Genomic DNA, 20,506 nt, shown 5'->3' with positions numbered 1-20,506 from the left:
CCAGCTTGTTTATTATGAAAAAGAGAAAATAATATCAATTCAAGTTAGTCTTATTATAAAATTACAAACAAAAAAAAAGTAATTAAGAGATAAATAAAAAATAAAAAAAACACTTGAAATAAAATGTAAAATTGAGTAACTATTTAAAAATAAAATTTAGAATTTTAGCACATTTTTATATTAATTATTTTTTAAACGAGTCGGCTCCCAATCTATTAAGTCGAGTGGAGGATGACTTGAGCTCGGTATGTTATCTCATTGAGCCCAGTTAACGAGCCACTTATTGAGCCGAGCCTGAGAAAGCTCAAGAGTCAGCTTTGCTCAGTTATAGATCTAATAACTTTGCTCACACAAGCCCAAGGCAGAAGATCCCACACACCAATTCATGAAAAACTTCAATGCAATGACTAATGCTTACGACATAGTATCACCCAATCGCCTTCAAAGCTCAAGAACATATTTGAATTTACAATTGAATCCTATGTTGAATAAACTATGATGAAACTCACGCCAAAATCAACCACCTAATTTCATATTGAGCAACAGAGCACAAAGTTCAAGTGAACTTCAAACAAAATGAAACATCAAACTAATATTCAAGGATACTAAAATGAATTTAGTCATCATTATTATCATTGTTTTGTGTCAAATAGGCCCCTCAAGATCAGTAGCAATACTAGGGGTGTAAGTGAGCCAAGCCGACTAGAGCTCAGTGGCTCGCAGGCCAGCTCAACTATCAGCATTCTTGCCTCATCGATGCCTTCTCCAATGAGCTGCCACACAACTTTTCCTTCTCTTCTACCATTAACCTCTTACAGGGCTTCTTTGGTGACCAGAGCTCTTACGACAATTTCATTCGAGCTTGCGAGCTCGCAACCCTTCTATTAGTACCGCAAGCCAAGCTCGACCTCATCATTTGAACTCGACTTGAGCTCGAGCTTGTATTTTGACAAACAAGCCGAGTTTAAGTTAGGCATAACACGAGTTTAGCTCGACTCATTTACACCTCTACACAAAACTATTCAAACAAGACACTACAAGTAGAAATGCATAGCTGAAGACGAGGACAATAATCTCACAAGGTTGGAATCCCTATTAGAAGCATTCAATCCTCAAATTATCAAGTTGCAAGCAAATTTTTTAACTAATGGACAAAATGGCACGGGATACTCACCACACTCAACTCCATTCGAGAGGCCCAAGTTAAACTAAAGAGATCAATCACCTACAATTGATGTAACCCAAAAAACAAAAGCACAAGCTTGGTTGGATATGCCTGGATCAAAGCAAAATCCTCTAAGAGTATAAATCCCCTGCACATCTAGCTAGATTAGGGCGAGTAATAATTGTACAACAACAACAACAACAACAAGAAGACTTTATCCAAATAAGTGGAGTCGGCTGCATGGATCCTTTTACTCCATTGTGTCCTATTGAGTGTTATATTTTCATTTAATTCTAATAATAAATTAAGATTTTTCATTTAATTCTAATAAATTAAGATTATTTTTTATACAATATGCCCGAGTCTTTTTAGGTCTACCTCTGTCTTTCTTAACAGAAGTTGAATCTAAGACATATACTCTCCTAGCCAGATCATCAGATGGTCGATGTTCAAACTTGACCAAACCATCTAAGACGACTCTCTTTATAATATTGTCTGTCACCGGAGCTACACCAACCTTGTCATAGATATATTCATTTCGCATTTTGTGTATAAGTGTCAAGCCACTCATCCACCTAAGCCTTCTCATCTCAGCAACACATAACTTTATTTTATGCTTCTCTTTTAAAGGCCAACATTTTGCGCCATAGAGCATTACAGATCTTAGCCCCATCTTATAAAATTTTCCTTTCAGTCTATGAGATACTTGTCTATCACACAATATGTCTGATGCATTCTTCCACTTCAACCAACCAACTTGAATTCTACCAATAGCATCCCCATCTATATCAACATCACTTTGAACAATGGAACCGAGAATGAAAACTATGTGACCACTAAATCTAGCTTAATGGTTTTTAAATCAGGACTGACCACTGATTCTGGCTGAATGGTGGGCAAAATTCCAGGAATACAGTCACTGCAGAACCTTATAAGTCCAGCTAAAAGGTCCAGCTAAAGGGTCGAGCTAGATCAAAGCAAAATTCTAAACTATGTACCCCTAATTCTAGTTACAAACACATGCTATCTTAGTGATTTCCTTGTGTATGATTAAATGATCACCCCATGATGCATCTACCAAACCACTTACCACGCTTGTTGGGGTCACCTTTCTTTAGCTTCAATTACATTTTTTTTTAAACAATCTATCTCATAAATCTAGAGCTCTATCTTTGAAAAACAAGATGCCGCATTTCCTGAAACCTTTGTAAAAAAAATTTTGGTAGAAATGGTTATAACCTTGTGTAAAAAATAAAGCATCGATTAACTAGTAAACTAATAAATTGGTGAAGGCATTCTCAAGTAGAGCGGTACCCTGTGGTTCCGTGTGGGCAAAGATGATAATTGAGATGGGAATCCGACCCAAGATAGTCAATCCGAGATTTCTCCCACCTATTGGTTGCTACAGCCAGCTTGGGTCCTACTTCTTATATTAATTGAATTAGGAATTAGGAGTTTACTAGCCCCTAGCATAAATATGTTATAAGAACCTGATTTTGGAACTTTTTCTTTGGTTTATGCACTAGAGACTAGTTTTCTCTAGTTTTCCTATTAAAGTGATATATACTTTGATTCTTCTCAGGTGGTGTATCTCTAATCTGCTTGGATCAAGGTATTAATCTCTTTCAGACATTCCATGGCCTTTATCATCCTAACCACCCCGTTATTCTTAAACCTCATTTAGGAACCCTAAATTGATGTAATTTTGTATCAGAACCCAACAAACTTTAAATTTTAAGAGATTTGTATTCCCTATTACCAAATTTATATCTTCCACCAATTTAATACCTAACCATCCCAATCTTAAGTCTTAGTCCTAAGCCTAAAATTTTTACATCCACCAAAAATTTGTGTATAAGTGTAACACCCAATGTCAAGAAATCTGATAAAATTTTGCTTATTAAACATACTCCAAATTTCCCATCCCTAATAATTCAACCAAAACAATTCTATAAAATTATAAACATCATATCGATCAATTTGATATATAAAACTATGCATGAATTGTAAATGTAGAGGGATATAAAAATTGTTACAAAAATAAGAATAATTAAAATATAAATTAAAACCTAAATCAAATTCACTTTTTCCCTGCCACTGTTCCCAACCAACCTATCCACACAACATGCAGTCGTGGGGGTTGAAAAATAAATGTTGCATTTCCCTCATTCTCCCATCTCCCTGTTTCGGTTTCCCTCAGTGGAATGCTCCTGCTATCTAGCACTGTAGCAGTCGCAATTGCATGACCTACAACTCACGATTGGAAGCTTCGAAGAGAGACTAAAAGGTAGGTATCCCTCTTTCACTATATTTGAGGCATTAATTTCCTTCTTTATGTTTCCATTTTGATGTATGTCTCGAGTCGGTGCATTATTTCGTTTTTAGTCGAACTAGCAGGAGATGAGCTCGGAGAAGAACTTGGTTTGCGGGATTGTATATAGGCCATTTTCAAAAAATCAGTGAAGGGGAGGAGGGAAGGTTAGGGCCTGGGGGTGGAGGATTTGAAACAATTTGTAGAGAGAATTCAAAGCAACCCATTTGAACTAAATATTGACTTATGAATGGATTAAATTAAGACTTGAGATAAAAATTTATGAATATCCTAAGAGGTTTACATATTTCAGATTGTTTACACTAGACGATGAGCTTGAGAAAGCTCGTTTGAAGATTACTCTGTTAATTCAGGTGAAACAATCTTGTGTCAACTTAGAAAAAAAAACTTTATCAGTTTTCATATGATTACATGTTTGACGTTATTACATCAAGAATTCTCGTCATATTATGGATGTACATTTGCATTGGTTGTACGAATGCAAAGTTGATTTGTTACTTGCGATATCTATGATTTTACTATGTCATGAATCTGATGAACATGCTTATCAACTATTTCTTGCAGGTATTTATTAATTATGATTCATGCATATAATATACGAAATGCTTATGTTGAATATTTATTAGAGAAATTCAAATTTAAGAAATATCACAAGTAATGTTATAGGTATGCTACTACATAAATACTTACAAGTAAGGATGAAAGGAAATGATGAGATTCTCAACTACCATTATTCAGACAGAGACGAAACTCTTAGAATCGTTAGAATCAGACGAGAATGAAATGCATGGAATCGTTGGTGCCAGCAGGCTTTTGCTAACTGCTATGTAAGGTGTCAACTTTTATCAATAGTTAATGCAACTTTCGAGATGGGTAACAAACAATGACATGAAGGGACATTGAAATAGTTGAGATCTATATAATTACAAGTGACATTCTTATGATTAGATTGACGACTTATGAAGATAATTATAATTATACATGAATGGATAAAATACATGTTTAATACAAAATTCAAGATTCCCTTTATTGTATGCCTTTTCTTTTACATATTTTATATGATTTTAACATGTTGTGACATTTGTTTTACATGTGTATCGAGTTACATATGAACATGTACATTGTTTCTTTTTCGTCTATAAAATCTTATTTCAGTATTGATTATTTCGTTGAGTTTATTATAACTCACTTTATGTTATTGACTTTCAGAAAGTGGTAAGGAGAACCAAGAAGAGTAGTCAGTTGTGACTTGTACAACTTTTGCAATCATAATTTTGAAAGCTTCTACAAACGTTTGAGCACATACTTAATTTGGAGTTAGCATCTCTTTGTAAAAAAAATATGTCTTGATGATATAATTTTTCATTCTTCTGAATAATCTGTGAATGTGACTGAATTATGATATAAAATGATCATATATTTTTGCAAAGATTTAGTTAGACTAGTTTATCACCTATTGGGTTCTGATTCGGCAAGTCAAGACAAGTACTGGTGAGAATTTAATTTGGTCGGATGGCTTACCTTTGCTGCATCGCAGTCAACCCTAAAAGGGAGATATGTTGGGGTGTGACAAAAAGTAGTATCAGAGTGGGGTTATTGGATGAAAAAAACAATAGAAGCGTGTTAGATTAAGAAGAATAAAATCAAATAATAATTGATTCATAAAAAAATTATAGGTTGATGGATCTATGATGAATAACCCATATGAGTTAAGGTAGCAATAATAAATTGTGCCAATTCAGATGAATATATCTTAAAGAGAATCAGAAAATATCGAAGGTCGGTCTCCTAGGCCTATTGCAGAGCTAAAAGTACAAACTAGACATGTATTGAACATAAATGACATGCAAAGTTGATGGCAAATGAGGAAACTAGAGCAACTGAGTTATAGGGCATTGTTTTGTTGATATTCCTAGTGATTGACAAATGACTACTATTGAGAAATCATCCACCGGTATAAGGCCCATATTTGAACTTAGGTCAGAAGTTGATTGAAGATCTTTCAAAAATTTAAGCCACTAGCATTCAAAGGTGCACAGTTGTCGAAGATTGGCTATTGAAGATTGGGAAAATTTTGGATAGCATGATTAGTCGGAAAAATAGGATAGTAATGCTATTAGAAGGCGGGACTAAGAGGTGGTGGCAAGCACAATATAAAGAGAAATTTTAGCCGACACCACTTCCACATATTCAGTGGGATGATTTTGTCAGTCTTCAAGGATTGGTTCATTCAGCCTTCAGTCAAATTAGCATTAAAAGATAACGTCTTCAAACTGACTCAGGGGTCCAAGACAATTATGCAAAATTTACTTTGTTTTCCAGATATGCACTCCACTATGTCAGTACTCATGAATAAAAACGTCACAGATTGCTCTGTGGCCTCATAGATCATTTGAAGTTGACTTTAATGCCGATTGAAATCAGTTATTTCTCAGCATTAGTTGAAAGAGCCAAACAAATTAAAAATGATCTGAACTTTTCTAGTAAGTGGTCACAACCTTAGGAAAGGAAGCAAAAAGACTTTTGCAAGGGAGAAGACTTCCAAATCAAGAAAATGAAATCAAGTTGTAAGTACAACCAGTCACGAGAAAAGCCAGTTTATGAAAAATCTAAAAAAATAATAATTTGGTTAGTTCAAGAAAGTGTATAAATGTGAACAGTCGGGCATGCTTGGATGAATTGTAAATTCAAGGATAAGAACAGCTTGAGAAATATTTGAAAGGCAGTCAGTCCAAAAAAACTCAATTTTTTGGAATGCATTTAACTAAATCAAGAGTAAAACTTCATAGCACAGAACTAGGCAACAATTAATAGTCAGACTTTTGCAATTATCCCTCAAAAAGCCAAAAAAAAATTGAAGTAGTTACAGGTGTGATTCTAATTCAAGATCAATCTGGCACTGCTTTATTCGCTTCGGGTGCACTGCATTCCTTCATTTTTAGATGAGTTTGCTGCTAGTCTATCCATTGATATTGTGCACTTTACTCCTGCCTTATGTGTTATATATATATATATTGCATGTTAGTATCTCTGATATAAAGTTGCTAGTAGAATTAATTATAATACAAATTTAGGCATTCGATGTCATATAGAGAATTAACAAGTTAGTAAAGAATTTTGCTACAATTAAATGTTGAAAAAATGGGTAAAATTCAATTTGTCAGGTGAGAAGTCAATTTATTTTTCATATGATTGGATTGTGCAATCTTCATTGTCAGTGCAACCCTTAACTGCAATGAAAGTAATGCATGAGTTATAAGTAATGCATTTTAGTTCTAACTAATGCTCCTGTTGTATTCATGACCTCATGCGGATTAGTTTGTCATTATCTTTATTGTTGATATTTTGATATATTCAAGACCTGATGAAGATCATGCCATCTGAAAATTAGTATCGAAGCTACTAAGGCAAAATCAACTACATGCCAAGTTGTTAAAATGTGAATTTTGGGTGCAGTATATTGAATTGTTGGGGCACATTATCAATTCCTCGAAAGATGAATGCGATTGTTAAATGGCCTACTCCAAAAAATATTACAAATGTTTGCAGTTTTATTGGATTGTTCTAATTTTATAAGAGATTCGTTAAAAGGATTTTCACATATAGATATGTTGTTGTCCAAGTTGATGAGAAAAACATTCAATTTGAGTGGAATGCAGTGCACAGTATTCAAGAGTAGAAACATTTGAATACTGCTCCAATGTTAGCCATCCATCAGGTAAAAAAGAGTTCCAAATTTACAGCGACACAGCATTGAAAGTCATGAGATGTGTTCTAATACAAAATAAAAAAGGTCATAGACTATCATCCAAACTGTTGAAACCGCATGAGAGGAATTATCTGACATGTGATCTGGAATTAGTTGTTGTAATCTTGGCTCTCAAAATTTGGCGACACTACTTGCATGGTATTTAGTGCAAAATCTTCATTGATCATCCGAATTTGAAATACATTTTCACATAAAAAGAGCTAAATTTAAGGCAGATAAGATGGCTAGAGCTTATAAAATACAATGATCTGGATATAGAGTATTGTCTTGGCTGACCAAAATATAGGTTGCTAATGCTTTGAACTGTAAATCCACATGTAGTGCAAGCAAGATTATCACTTAGGAGCTGGAATTGATTTAAAAAATTGATGTCTTGCAGTTGAAAGTCAAAAAAACCAAGAGATAATGGGTTTTTGTATCAATTGATTGTATAACCAACTTTGATGGATAGAATCAAGGCAGTTTAGAGAATTAAAAGTGGATATTTGAAAGTCTAAAAAGAACTTCAATCAAGCAAGAGGTTGGAAATGACTATTGATGAAAATTGTGTTATCAAAAACAAGTTAAAGTTATGGGTATCAACTAATTCTGATTTGAAACAGAAGATCCAACATGACGCTCAATTTTGGGTATATAATTCATCTGAGCAGCACTAAAATGTACAAATATTTGAAGTTGATGCTTTGGTAGCCGGGTTGGCAAATGATATTGTTGAATATGTGTCAAAATGTCAGACTTGTAAGATTGTAAATGCTAAGCATCTGAAACCCAATCAATTGTTACAATCATTGCTTATACTTCAATAAAAATGGGAAGAAATTGCCATGAATTTTGATATGGGATTTCTCTGATCCAGGCATAATCACCACAGTGTTTGAGTCATTATTGACAGACTAACAAAGAAAACCCATTTCTTGCCAATCAGATAGAAAAATTCAGTTGAAAATTTTTCCAGATTATATGTAAAATAATTATTAGATTATATAGAATTCCAAATGTTATTGTTTTTTTTACAGAGATAATGATTTACGTCTAGGTTGTGGAAAAACATTCAACAATACTTAGGTACACATCATCTTAGCACAACATTGCAACCTCAAACTGATGGACAAATAAAAATTACAATTCAGGTATTGAAAGATCTGTTGAGACTTTGTGTCCATGACTTAAGAGGCAGCTGGGAAGATATAATCCCGTTAATCGAGTTCGCCAAGAATAATATTTATCATTCCAGTATCAAAATGACTCCATATAAAGTAATGTTCGGTACGAAATGCAGAACTCCATTAAGTTGGGATGAAGTGAGTGCATCAAATGTTAGCTCCTGAGTTAGATAATGAGGCCACAAAAAATTAAGTTAATCAAATACGAATTGAAAGAGATCAATAGAAAAAATATTATGACCAAAGCACAAAGTAGTAGAATTTTAAATTGATGATTTTATATTTTTAAGTCAGGTTAATTATATTTGCAGTTAGGTTTGATCAGGTAAGTCAGTCGAACCACAAATACATCGATCCTTTTTAAATTATAGATAGGATCCGTCCAATTGCTTACATATTAGCTTTACCCATTGATATGTTAGATATTCATGATGTGTTTCACATCTCCATGTTGAGAAGATTGGGTTTCAAATTCATATCAGACGATTTCACATGAAGATATTGAAATTCAAAAAAAATTAAATTACATTGAATAGCCTAAATGCATTTATGAAAACATGTGTCAAGAAGTTGAGGAACAGAAAAATTCTTTTTATTCAGATAAAATGGAAACATGAGCCTTAAAAAGAAACTACATGGGAAAAAGAAAAAAAAATGTATGTAAAAAATCCCTTCATGTTTAGATAATTCAAAATTTTCAAGGACGAAACTTTTATGAGGGAAGGGATGTAACACCAAATTTTGAGAAATATGGAAAAATATCGACACTTGTAACCCAAGTTTTGCATCCCTTAAAATTCAACTGAACCAATTTTACAAAATTTTACTGTTTGAATCGATTAATTTAATATATAGCATTATGCATGAATTATAAATGAAGGGGGGAGATATAAATTGTTACAAGTATAAGCTGAATTAAGTTTAATTAAAAGCCTTAATTAATTTTTTTTTCCTTGTCATTGTTCCCAGCCGACCTATTCACGTGACATGCAATCGTGGGATGAATCAAACGACTGAGAGTTAACAGGAGTAAGTTAAATGTCGCATTTATCGCATTCTCCCCTCCCTGTTCTCATTTGCGCTCAATCGAAGGCTCCTATGATCTGACATTGTAGCAGGCGCAGGCACGTGCGCGCAACCCTTAACTCACGGCTCAAAGCCCTGAGGAGAGATCGAAAGGTAGGAATCTCTCTTCACTATATTTGAGACATTTCTTTCCTTCTTTACATTTCCATTTTGATGCCCAGAAGCGATGAACTTGTAACCCAAGTTATGCATCCCTTAAAATTCAACTGAACCAATTTTACAAAATTTTACTGTTTGAATCGATTAATTTAATATATAGCATTATGCATGAATTATAAATGAAGGGGGGAGATATAAATTGTTACAAGTATAAGCTGAATTAAGTTTAATTAAAAGCCTTAATTAATTTTTTTTTCCTTGTCATTGTTCCCAGCCGACCTATTCACGTGACATGCAATCGTGGGATGAATCAAACGACTGAGAGTTAGCAGGAGTAAGTTAAATGTCGCATTTATCGCGTTCTCCCCTCCCTGTTCTCAGTTGCGCTCAATCGAAGACTCCTATGATCTGACATTGTAGCAGGCGCAGGCACGTGCGCGCAACCCTTAACTCACGGCTCAAAGCCCTGAGGAGAGATCGAAAGGTAGGAATCTCTCTTCACTATATTTGAGACATTTCTTTCCTTCTTTACATTTCCATTTTGATGCCCAGAATCGGTGAACTTTTTTGTTTCCGGATGGCATAACGGGAGGCGAACTTCTGTGAGAGACAACAAACTTGGTTTGTCAGCTTTCATATGGGCCATTTGAAGGAAATCAATGAATTAAAAGGGACGAGGAAAGGTTAGGGCGGAGAAAGAGAGGATTTGAAATAATTTTTACAACAAATTCAAACAGGGCAACCAATTCGAGGTAAATATTGGCATGTATCTTTATGTATGGGCTAAATTAAAATCTAAGATAAAAATATATGAATGTCCTAAGAGGTTTATGAATTTCAAAATGTTTACACTAGGCGGCAAGTTCGATACGAGCTTTGAGAATCTTATCGTAGGGCTGATTCATCAATACAAGTGAAATAATCTCATGTCAACTTAAGAAAAAATAACTCTTTGTAGGTTTTCATATGATTATATGTTTGACATTATTGCATCTAGAATTCTCAGCATATTTTGGATACATACCTGCATTGATTGTATGAATTCAAATTTAATGTCACTTACGATATCTACAATTTTACCATATTATGAATCTGATGATTATACTTATGAAATCATTGTTTACATATATTCATTTATTAAGATTTATGTATATGATATATGAAACGTGTATGATAATTTAAGAAATGTCATAAATGATATTATAGGCAAGTTATTACATGATTACTTGCAAAAATAGATAATAGGTAACAACAGACTTCTCGACTTCTGGTATTTAGACCAGGACGAAACTCTGAGAACTGTTGGGATCAGACGGGGACAAAATGTAAAGAATCATTGGTGTCGGGGGGCTATTGATAATTGTTATGTGAGAAGGAACATTTATCAATAGTTGATATATCCTTTGGGCTGGGTGACGATCTATAACATGACAGGATATGAAAATAACTGAAGCTTATACAATTACAAATAATATTCCTATGATTAAATTGATGAATTGTGAATATGCTTATGATATATATGAATGGATGAAATACATATTTTATACAACAGTCGTGATTCTTTACATTATGAATATTCTTTCTACATGCTTTATAAGATTATAACATGTTGTGAAATGTGTTGTGAACATACATGAGTTACATATGAGCATGCGCGTTTATTTTGTCTATTAAATTTTATTTTAGTTTTGATGTTGTAGCTCGCACTACGTTGTAGACTTTCAAGAAGGGATAGGAGCACCATAACAAACAACCATATATAATTTGTACAGCTTTTGCATTTCAAAGTTTTAGGAGCTTGTACAAAACTTTTAAGTACGTACTTTTATTATTTTGAATTTAACAAATTTGTGTAGATTATATGTTTTGGAGATAATTTTTCACGCTTCGCGGTATATGTAAAAGCAAAGAAATTATAAGATGAGAGGGAAGGAGTGCAAATGTCTTATAGATAGAGGCAGTTGTGAAATTATAATATCTACACAAATAGTAGATAAATTGAGCATTGCTAGACATAAAAACATTCATCCTTTTCCCTATCATGGCTAAAGAAAAAGAATAAGATAACAGTTGAAAAAAGATGCACATGAAGTTCTGTTGGAGGAAACTGCCAGAGCAAGGATGGTGTAATGTCATGCTTATAAAAGTGTGTCACATTCTATTGGGTCAAATGTAGCAAAATGAAATGGACACACTTCATAATGACCACAAAACATCTTATTTATCAACGAAAAAAAGAGTATTATACTTCTAACATTGAAGGAGTTAGAAACAATGAGTACTGTGACATAAGCATGAGCTTTAGTGTCTCATGCCATATTTCAATGAGAGAAATGCCTGTGGGATTGGCCTTGGTGATACTAGAAGGCGATGCTAATGGGATCATATGGAGGAGTTGATTCCTGAGACAGCGCGACTCCTATCAGAAGATTTTCAAAATATTCTAATTGACAACCTATCACATGGATTGCCACTCCTTCAACAGATTTTTATATGCATTAGATCTCATTAGCTACTCAACCGACTAGTCTACAAAATGCAATCAACCAAGTACAAGGAGTTCCTGAATTACGTTACAGGCTTGATTACTAAATGAATAGTTTGTAAGAGTACTAGCCCCTACACAATTCCAACTCCAATTGCACCAAAGAAGGATAATTCTAAGCGCATGTGTACAAATAGTTGTGTCTTGAACAAAATCAACATTAAATACTTATTTCCTATTTCAAGATTGGACGATTTGCTTGATCAGTTATGAAAAGCCAATGTCTACTCCATGAACGATTTGTGCATTGGTTATAACTTGATCAGAAAGTGATCAAGAGATGAGTGAATGATAGCTTTCAAGACACAAGAAAAATTATATAAGTGGAAAGCCATGTCCTATATCATGTCCACAGCACTAAGCACTTTCATGTGGCAAATGAATCGGATTTTTCAAGCTTTCAATGAAAAATTCATGGTTGTATACTTTGATGACATTCTGGTGTAGAATCATTAAAAAAAAAACAGCATTTGCAATATTTCCGATGGGTGTTTGGTGTTCTGCGAACAGAGCAACTGTATGCTCACCTGAAGAAGTGTCATTTTCTTACGTCACATGTTTATTTTCTAGGGTACATTATTTCAACTGATGGGGTTGAGAATGATCCAACAAGATACAAGACTATCGTGGTCGAGTCAAGACCCCAATCAATTACTCAGATACTCCAGTTTCATAATCTAATTTTTTTTTTACAAGATATATATCAGAAATTTCAGCTTAATCACAATACCATTGACGGAGCTTCTCAAATCATATATATTTGTTTAGTCAAATAAAGTACAAACCAGTTTTAATGCCATGAAAAAACATGTTACTCAAGCTCCTATTCTAGCACTTCACAATTTTAACCAAGTATTTGAAGTGAAATGTGATGCTTCCAATGATATAATTAAAGTCGTGTTGAGCTAAGGAAGACACGGTATTATTTTCTTCAATAAAAAGTTGAATGATTTCAAAACAAAATGCTTTATATAAGACAAAGAGTTTTATGTCATTGTGAGAGCACTCAGCCATTGGAGTCATTATCTACCGGCAAAAGAATTTAACCTCTATACTGATCATGAGACCCTGAGATTTTTGAACAACCCGAATAAACTTAAGGATGAACATGCCTTCTAGGCGGAATTACCCTTTTTGCTCCATATTTTGCTTAAGCGCAAGGTAAAGAGCAAAAATAAAATAGAAAATGCATTGAGTCGTCACTTATCCACCCTTTTTGCTCCATATTTTGCTTAAGCGCAAGGTAGAGAGCCAAAATAAAATAGTAAATGCATTGAGTCGTCACTTATCCACTCCCATTTTCCGTTTATATTTTTTTTCTTAGGTAAATCTCGCAATCTAGTTATTACAGTGGGATAGGTGATAGAGAGCCACGATCTGAATATTGTAGCAGGATTGGCAACGGAAAACTATGGTTCTAAGGTAGGCTATATGGTGTGAAAATAATGAGGGAAATAAAAAAAGAAGAAATGAAGGAATAAGAGGAAAAGAAAATTTTGGAAACAAATTGGATATTTGAGGTAAGAACTTAATTTAAATTCTTTCGTTTAAATATTTAAATCTAATTAAAAAATTGTAAGTGTGGAACATTCTTAAGATAAGTTTTGGCGGTGAATTTTAGTGGTTGCACCGACATGACTAGGTGTGTTCAAAACTAGGTGAACTACTTTTAAGTGTTTGTATGAGAGACCAATTTGAGGTAAAAATTACAATTAAGACGATGATGCTAAATTAAGTTTAAATGTTTTCCTTAAATTTTGAAAAATTATAATTTCTAGGTAATATTTTCTAGGCGAAGAGCATGAGGACGCTTGTCGTGAGGCAGACCCAATGTAGTATATGAGATAATAAAGTGCTAAATTAACAAGCAAAACATTCTTTAGGATCATTAATTACTACAGTTAATTGATGGGTTCATTTATTGTGTAATTGACATCAATGTCATCAAAAAATTCTTCCATATCACAGGGTACCTACATAATTCATAAAAAAACAAGTTGAGATTTAAACAATTGATTTTAGAGATCTTATATTATTTTTGTATATGTTTAATAAATAATTTGTTTGCAGATAAACACATGTAAGCAAAAATTATGTATAAAAATGATTTTAACAGAAAAATGATCAAAGGGAATATCATAAATGTTGTGACAACAAATATTGATGACCTACACATGCAAGATAATTCTTCATGAGTTGAGCTAGGATAGGTAAATGATTGGATTCCCAAGCCTTGATATTGAGATTTTAGTGGATTTTTTGGTATCAAATTGATATGTGTTATACTGACCAAACTTTATCAGTGTTTTTTTATTGGAGCTGACAAGCCAGAACAAGACTCGAGAAAATGAAATAAGACAATACATATGCAAAAACTATGAAATTTGTAATATAAGAAAATTGAGAATAAAAAAAATATATATAAATAAAGGTATACAAAGTATTGTATATTACTATGATTGAAAAAATTGCATGTAGCAATTTGATTTGCATTGACCGCTGCTTCCTTTATCATATTTACTTTGTTTTTGATGTTTGTATGTATTCAAGCATGCTATTATTCGTATTGTTACTAAGACTAACCATTGACTAACACATGTTTTTTATTCCAAGTCTACTGAATTTTAATTTAATGTTGATTATCTCACAAACATGCAACTTACCTACAATAATTTTTTTACTTTCCAGAGAGTGGTAAGAGTAGGTTGACCGTGTAATAATTAACTTTCAAAAATTTTAATAACTTTAAAAATTTTTCAATTACTTGCGTAAGACACCTGCATAGCAATTGTCAATTGGGAAGATCTTTTACCGCTCGTGGGATATATATAATACGAGGAATATCCATCATTTTGTTCATTTGAAACCATTGCATGAGAGTGACAAGTGAGAGAAGGCATGAGAGGAAAAAAAACAAGAGAGAGGTTCGGCGACGTCATGAGCAAGAAGAAGCTCATGCCTTAATCAAAGAAGAAAAGGAAGGGGACGAGCGGTTCTATCGATTTCTGCAAGCACCAAGCGAAGAAAGGAGGATGGGAGCCTCTTTGAGCGAAGAGGAATAGAGGGGCAGTGCGTGAGGCTTTCCCCAAGTCGTGAAGGACTTTTCACACCGAAGAGAAATTTTACCAAGCACCAATAAGCTCAAGCGAGATTTCCCCCATGACTTCGACTGGTCAGAGCCGCATATGAAGGAGATGACGTGGGCTGCGATGCATGAGCCTACATTCGAAAAAAGAGGGAGAAGGGTCGCAAAAGCATTCTTGCGTGCAAGTTACTCAATCGAGCAAGCGCTTATTACATCTGGACTTTGCACGCTGAGCCTCTATTAGCTCCATTAGAAGAAAAAGCGGAGTCATTTCGACAGTAACGTTTTGCAGCTTTCCCCAACTGAATTTTGAAGTTATTTAAGAGTGGAAAACTAATGAAAATTCATAATTTTTCAAATCCTATGGCTTCTCACTCTAAAGAAACCGCTAGATATGAAATTTTTAAGAGGAGAAAGTTTATCAGTTTCGATGCTCAGAAGTCATATGATCGAGTTCTTGTGAAGAAAAGAATAATCAAGGAACGAGGATTTGTGAATCGAGGTTTCAACACACCAAATACTTGAGTGGAGGAGATTATTGCACATAAACGCTGGAAAGTGTTTTGCTATACCAATACTGCGGTAGTAGTTCATGTGGTGAAAAAGTTTTATGCTAATCTTCATGGAATTAACCAATGAGTCGGGTATGTCCAATGCAGGTGGGTATCATTCACTCTTTCGAGAATAAATGACATGTTTTTTTATGTTTATTATTGAAAGTGTTCTTATTTGTCACTATGCAAATTTTGTCCCTACAAGAGACAACATGGATGAACTATATCGATTCCTTACTGATGAAGATGCGAATTGGGAGACAAAAGATAATGGACATGTAAGTTTTTCTTCATCATTATTGAAACCTGCATAGAATGCGTGACATTTCTTTATTGCATCAAAACTACTTCCTACTATGAAAATCAGTAAAGTGACGAAGGAAAGTGCTATTTTGAATTATTGTATTCAAACCAGAAGATCTATTGATGTGGGTGTTTTAATTGTAAAATATATTTTGGGTTTGATTATCAAAGGATTGACTTATGGGTTAGGACATTCGTCTACTATATTCCTACTGTGCAATCAATCATAAGTGTCTTATGAAAGTTGGGAATAAGTGATTCTCCCTTGGAAACCTATGGACGATATGAATATTCTTATGGATCAATTATCTCAAAATTCACCGCCTATTCAGCCCCACTTTCATTATAGTTCATATGATATTTTGAAAATGATCAAAAAGTTGGAGAAAGAGGAACAAAATATTATGAATTTAATTGGAAATATTTCTGATATATTTGATCATTTGGATTTGAGGATGAAAGAACAATTTGAACATACAAGACGTATTGAAGAAGATATGGTACGTATGTTTAAGAAAAATGCTTGGATTGAAGAAAATTCGACGGGCGAATTTCTTAACCTGCCATTTTACAATTTATACATTCACTATCAATCCATGGGAAACATTCCAGAAGACAAAAGTGAAGAAGATGTTTGAACACGTTTTAGTACAGAATCCATAATTATTATTGCTTATATGTGCTATGTGTTTATGTTGGATTTCATTTACTTTTATTATTGAACTATATTTGTATCATATGTTGAGTATTTAATATTTAGTCTTCAGCGTTAATTTATATGGTTTGATTTCAAAGCTAAATTAGAAGTGTTGGCTTGAAAAATGTTGATTTGTAATCGTTTAGATTTTATATATAAATGTGATTTTTGTATTGTTTCTGAAAATATATGCTAGAAAATTATTTAATTATGAATATAAGTGTCTAATTAAGTCATTTAGAGGTTGACGTGGTGTGGTATGCTGCAGATTTCCAAAGAAAATCAAAATCTGAAAATTTTTTGTGTTGGCGCCAGAGGCACCAGTTTCTTGAAAATGCTCAGGTTTATTTAAAACTGCAAAAAACCTTTGTAAAACCCCATTTTTATTGTTTAGGTCGTCTCATACCTCTAAACCAAGGTCGAAACTCAACCTAGGACTTGTAATTTGGTGGATTTGAGGAGATTTGAAGGCTAAAAAGTCTTGGATTCTATCTTCCCATGGTAAGAGCTTCACTTTAACTTAGAAATTTTTATTTTCACGATGGATTTTTCCTACATTATGAAAATTCGAAAATTTGAAATTTTATTTAAGAAATTTAAAGAGAACCCATGATAAAAACTTTCTTACCAAATATTCCTAATTTTGGAGTTTGATTTATGATATTGTGAATTTATTTAGAGATTCTTATGGCTCCAAGAGTGAAGAGAGGAAAGCCTTTGGGAAATTTTGATGCAAGGCAATTCGTAAATTTGAAGGCTCAGTACAATTATAATACAATGATGGGGACCAGAAAATTGATTCAAGAACGTGCATTTTCAAACCCGAGAGGAGAGATCAAAAGATTAATAATCGCTCGAAAATGGGAAACCTTTTGCTACTTCACCGCAGTAGTCATTGTTCCTATGATTCGAGAATTTTATGTCAATCTGCGGGTGACTACGGACGAGCAAATTTATGCTCGAGGTAAACATGTTGAATTTACTCGAGAAAGAATCAATGCATTTTATGAACTGCGGAATGAATATCATTGCGAGTACACTACATTTGTGATATCTAATTCACCACTTGATGAAGTAATTATCTATCTCACGAATGGAAGGGTAGAATAATCACAAAGTCAAATTCTCTACTTCCATGTTAAATGTTCAATTTAAATCATGACATTACTTTATCTCTGCAAAATTGCTTCCAACTAATCACCTGAGTGAAGTAACTAAAGAAAGAGCAGTAGTGAATTTTTGTATTCAACAAATGAAAGTTGTTGATATTGGAGCTCTTATTATGCATAATGCTTAGAGCATTGTTAGAAGTGGGACAGCTAGTTGTTTGGGTTATCATGCCCTGATTTTTACTTTATGTGAACAATCAGGAGTATAATTTGATAGAAATGAATAAATGTTGCAACCACTTAAGCTCATTGGAAAACCCACAGTGCATAAATTTGAATCATTTGTTGGATCTAGAAGTGGAAGTAGTGATAGACCTTCTACATCAATTGTAGGACCATCTACATCCAGTCCTGTTTCACTTGAATATATTATGGAACAGTTAATGATTCAACAATCAGGTATTATAGCAATGCAAAACAAAACAGATGGTTTGGAAGCAAGAAATGCTTACAATGAAGATTATAAGCAGAGAACAATACAACATGACATTGCATATGAAGAGGCGATGGTTAGATTTCTGAGGGGTGATCATACTGTAGAGTTACATACATGCCCCAGCTTCACGCCTTATGTGCAAGAAAACAAAGAAGAAGAAGAAGAAGAGGAAGAAGAAGAAGAAGAGGATGGCAAAAAGATAATGAGTAAAATTTATTGGATTTTGCTTGTTTTTATCTGTTGTTGTTTGTTTTTTTTTAATTGTTGATGGTATGATTGAAACTATTTAAGTGTTTTAATTATGGACCAATTGAACATGTTTGTTTATGTAGTTGTAAACTTTAGACTTTTATTTCAGCATTGTTAGTTGCTTTAATTTATTGTTTATATCTTTAATTTACCTTTTCTTAGCAAACTCTTTGAAATAATATGTTTCATTTAATATTTTAAAATCTGTACTTTTTAAATTAGAACTTGCAAGATGTCAAAGCCAAGTTTCATATTCAGAATTCTCTATATGTTAGTTTTATCTTTATGCATTTACTGTTTCCTTTCGTCTACAAATTTTTGCACTACATATTTTACCTATTATTTAAAGATTTAAGTTTGAGAGAAAGAAAAATGCCATTAAAAAAAAGTAAACTAAATTTTATTTCTCATCAATTAATTATATTTTTTAGAATTAATGTAACATGACTTCGTATATTAGAGTTTAGCTTTAAATAATTATATTTTTGTTTGTAAATATTATGGTAAATTTAAGCAAAAATCTTTAATAATGAAGATCAATTCTAAGTTAAGATATTTAGTTTAAAAGAATAAGTCTATGTTTTTCTATTTAAAGTAAAGGAAATTGTATTTTCGAAGTATAAAAAATCTTAGAGTTTCATATAAGAAAATAATGAAACTTTATGAAAAATCTTTAAAGCTAATATGAATTCATAAAATGAAGGGAGGTAAGAAGTTTTACTTTAAGAAGAGAAAAGAGAATGTCAAAATTATTAAATGCTATCTAGATATAATAATCCTCACTTGAAACAGAAAAAAAAAATGAATAAAAATGAATAATAATTCTAATAAAAAATTGGCTTCACTTGAATTACCATGAGGAAAATTTTTTTTTTACATTTTCTAAACTTGTATCTAAGTATTAGAATCCTTACTAATAAAATTTTTAAGAAATTCCTTTTCATATAGATAATCTAAGTATCTTTGATATGACAAATTACAATTCTACATGAAATGAATGGAGATTCAGAAAACTTAGACTTGATTACTATGTGTTCCTGTACTTGTAGTTTTAACCTAAGTTGTTAAAAGTTTTTCTTAAGACATATCATTGTTTTATTAAACCAGATTATAGAAGTTTATAAGTTAAATTTTGTCATAAGTCATATTTTTATGTAGAAAAAAAATCACTTGATGGCAAGTAACATTTAAGTTTGGGAGATTTTGATACACCAAAATAACGTGTAATTTTATGTATTCATTTTATGCTTAAAATTGGTGATATTGTACTTCAAAAAATGGTGTTTTCATGTTTTGTTGCATGTATATCAATTTTAGGCATGTGGAAAGGAGCAAAAAGAAAGAAATTTGGAGTCAAACAGAACATTTCAGCATCCTGGTGCCAGAGGCTCCATTTTCTAACAAGCAGATGCCAAAGGTGTCATTTTATAGAGAAGCGACCCCAGAGGCGCCAGAATCCAGAGAACAACGCGGACTTTAGTAGGTTGGTGCTAGAAGCGCCTGAACTAGCGCCAGAAACGCCAGAGACGAATTAAGACGGAGTAAGGGGGTTAGTGACTATTTTTGAGCGGTTTTTTAAGGCTCCAATCAATTCAAGCACCCCATGGAGTGATTTAATGCATCTAGACATTTTGAAAATGTTCTTGAATGAAGAGATATGTCTCTTGGATGAAGGGACTTGTCTCTTGATGTGAAAAGGTATGTCTTTTGGTAAAAAAGTAGAGAATTTTGAATTCTTTTGAAAAAGAATGCTGACCCTAATTAAAAAGAGAGGAGTCTAGAGAAGAAGAGGGGGCAAGAGGTTTGAAGAGAAAGGGTTGGCGTGAGTGAGAAGTCTTGGGAGAAGTGAGGATT

General features: G+C 33.1%; 1 protein-coding gene across 1 annotated transcript in view; it reads right to left on the bottom strand.

The window, feature by feature from the left end:
- LOC110038419 overlaps nt 1-20,506 on the bottom strand; it is a 76,415-nt gene that overhangs the window by 7,350 nt on the left and 48,559 nt on the right. The window lies entirely within an intron of this gene.

The sequence above is a fragment of the Phalaenopsis equestris genome, unplaced genomic scaffold (assembly GCF_001263595.1).
Source record: "Phalaenopsis equestris unplaced genomic scaffold, ASM126359v1 Scaffold232799, whole genome shotgun sequence".
Lineage (NCBI taxonomy): Eukaryota > Viridiplantae > Streptophyta > Magnoliopsida > Asparagales > Orchidaceae > Phalaenopsis > Phalaenopsis equestris.
Note: the sequence above shows the minus strand (reverse complement) of the source record. Positions and strands in the feature narration are given on the sequence as shown.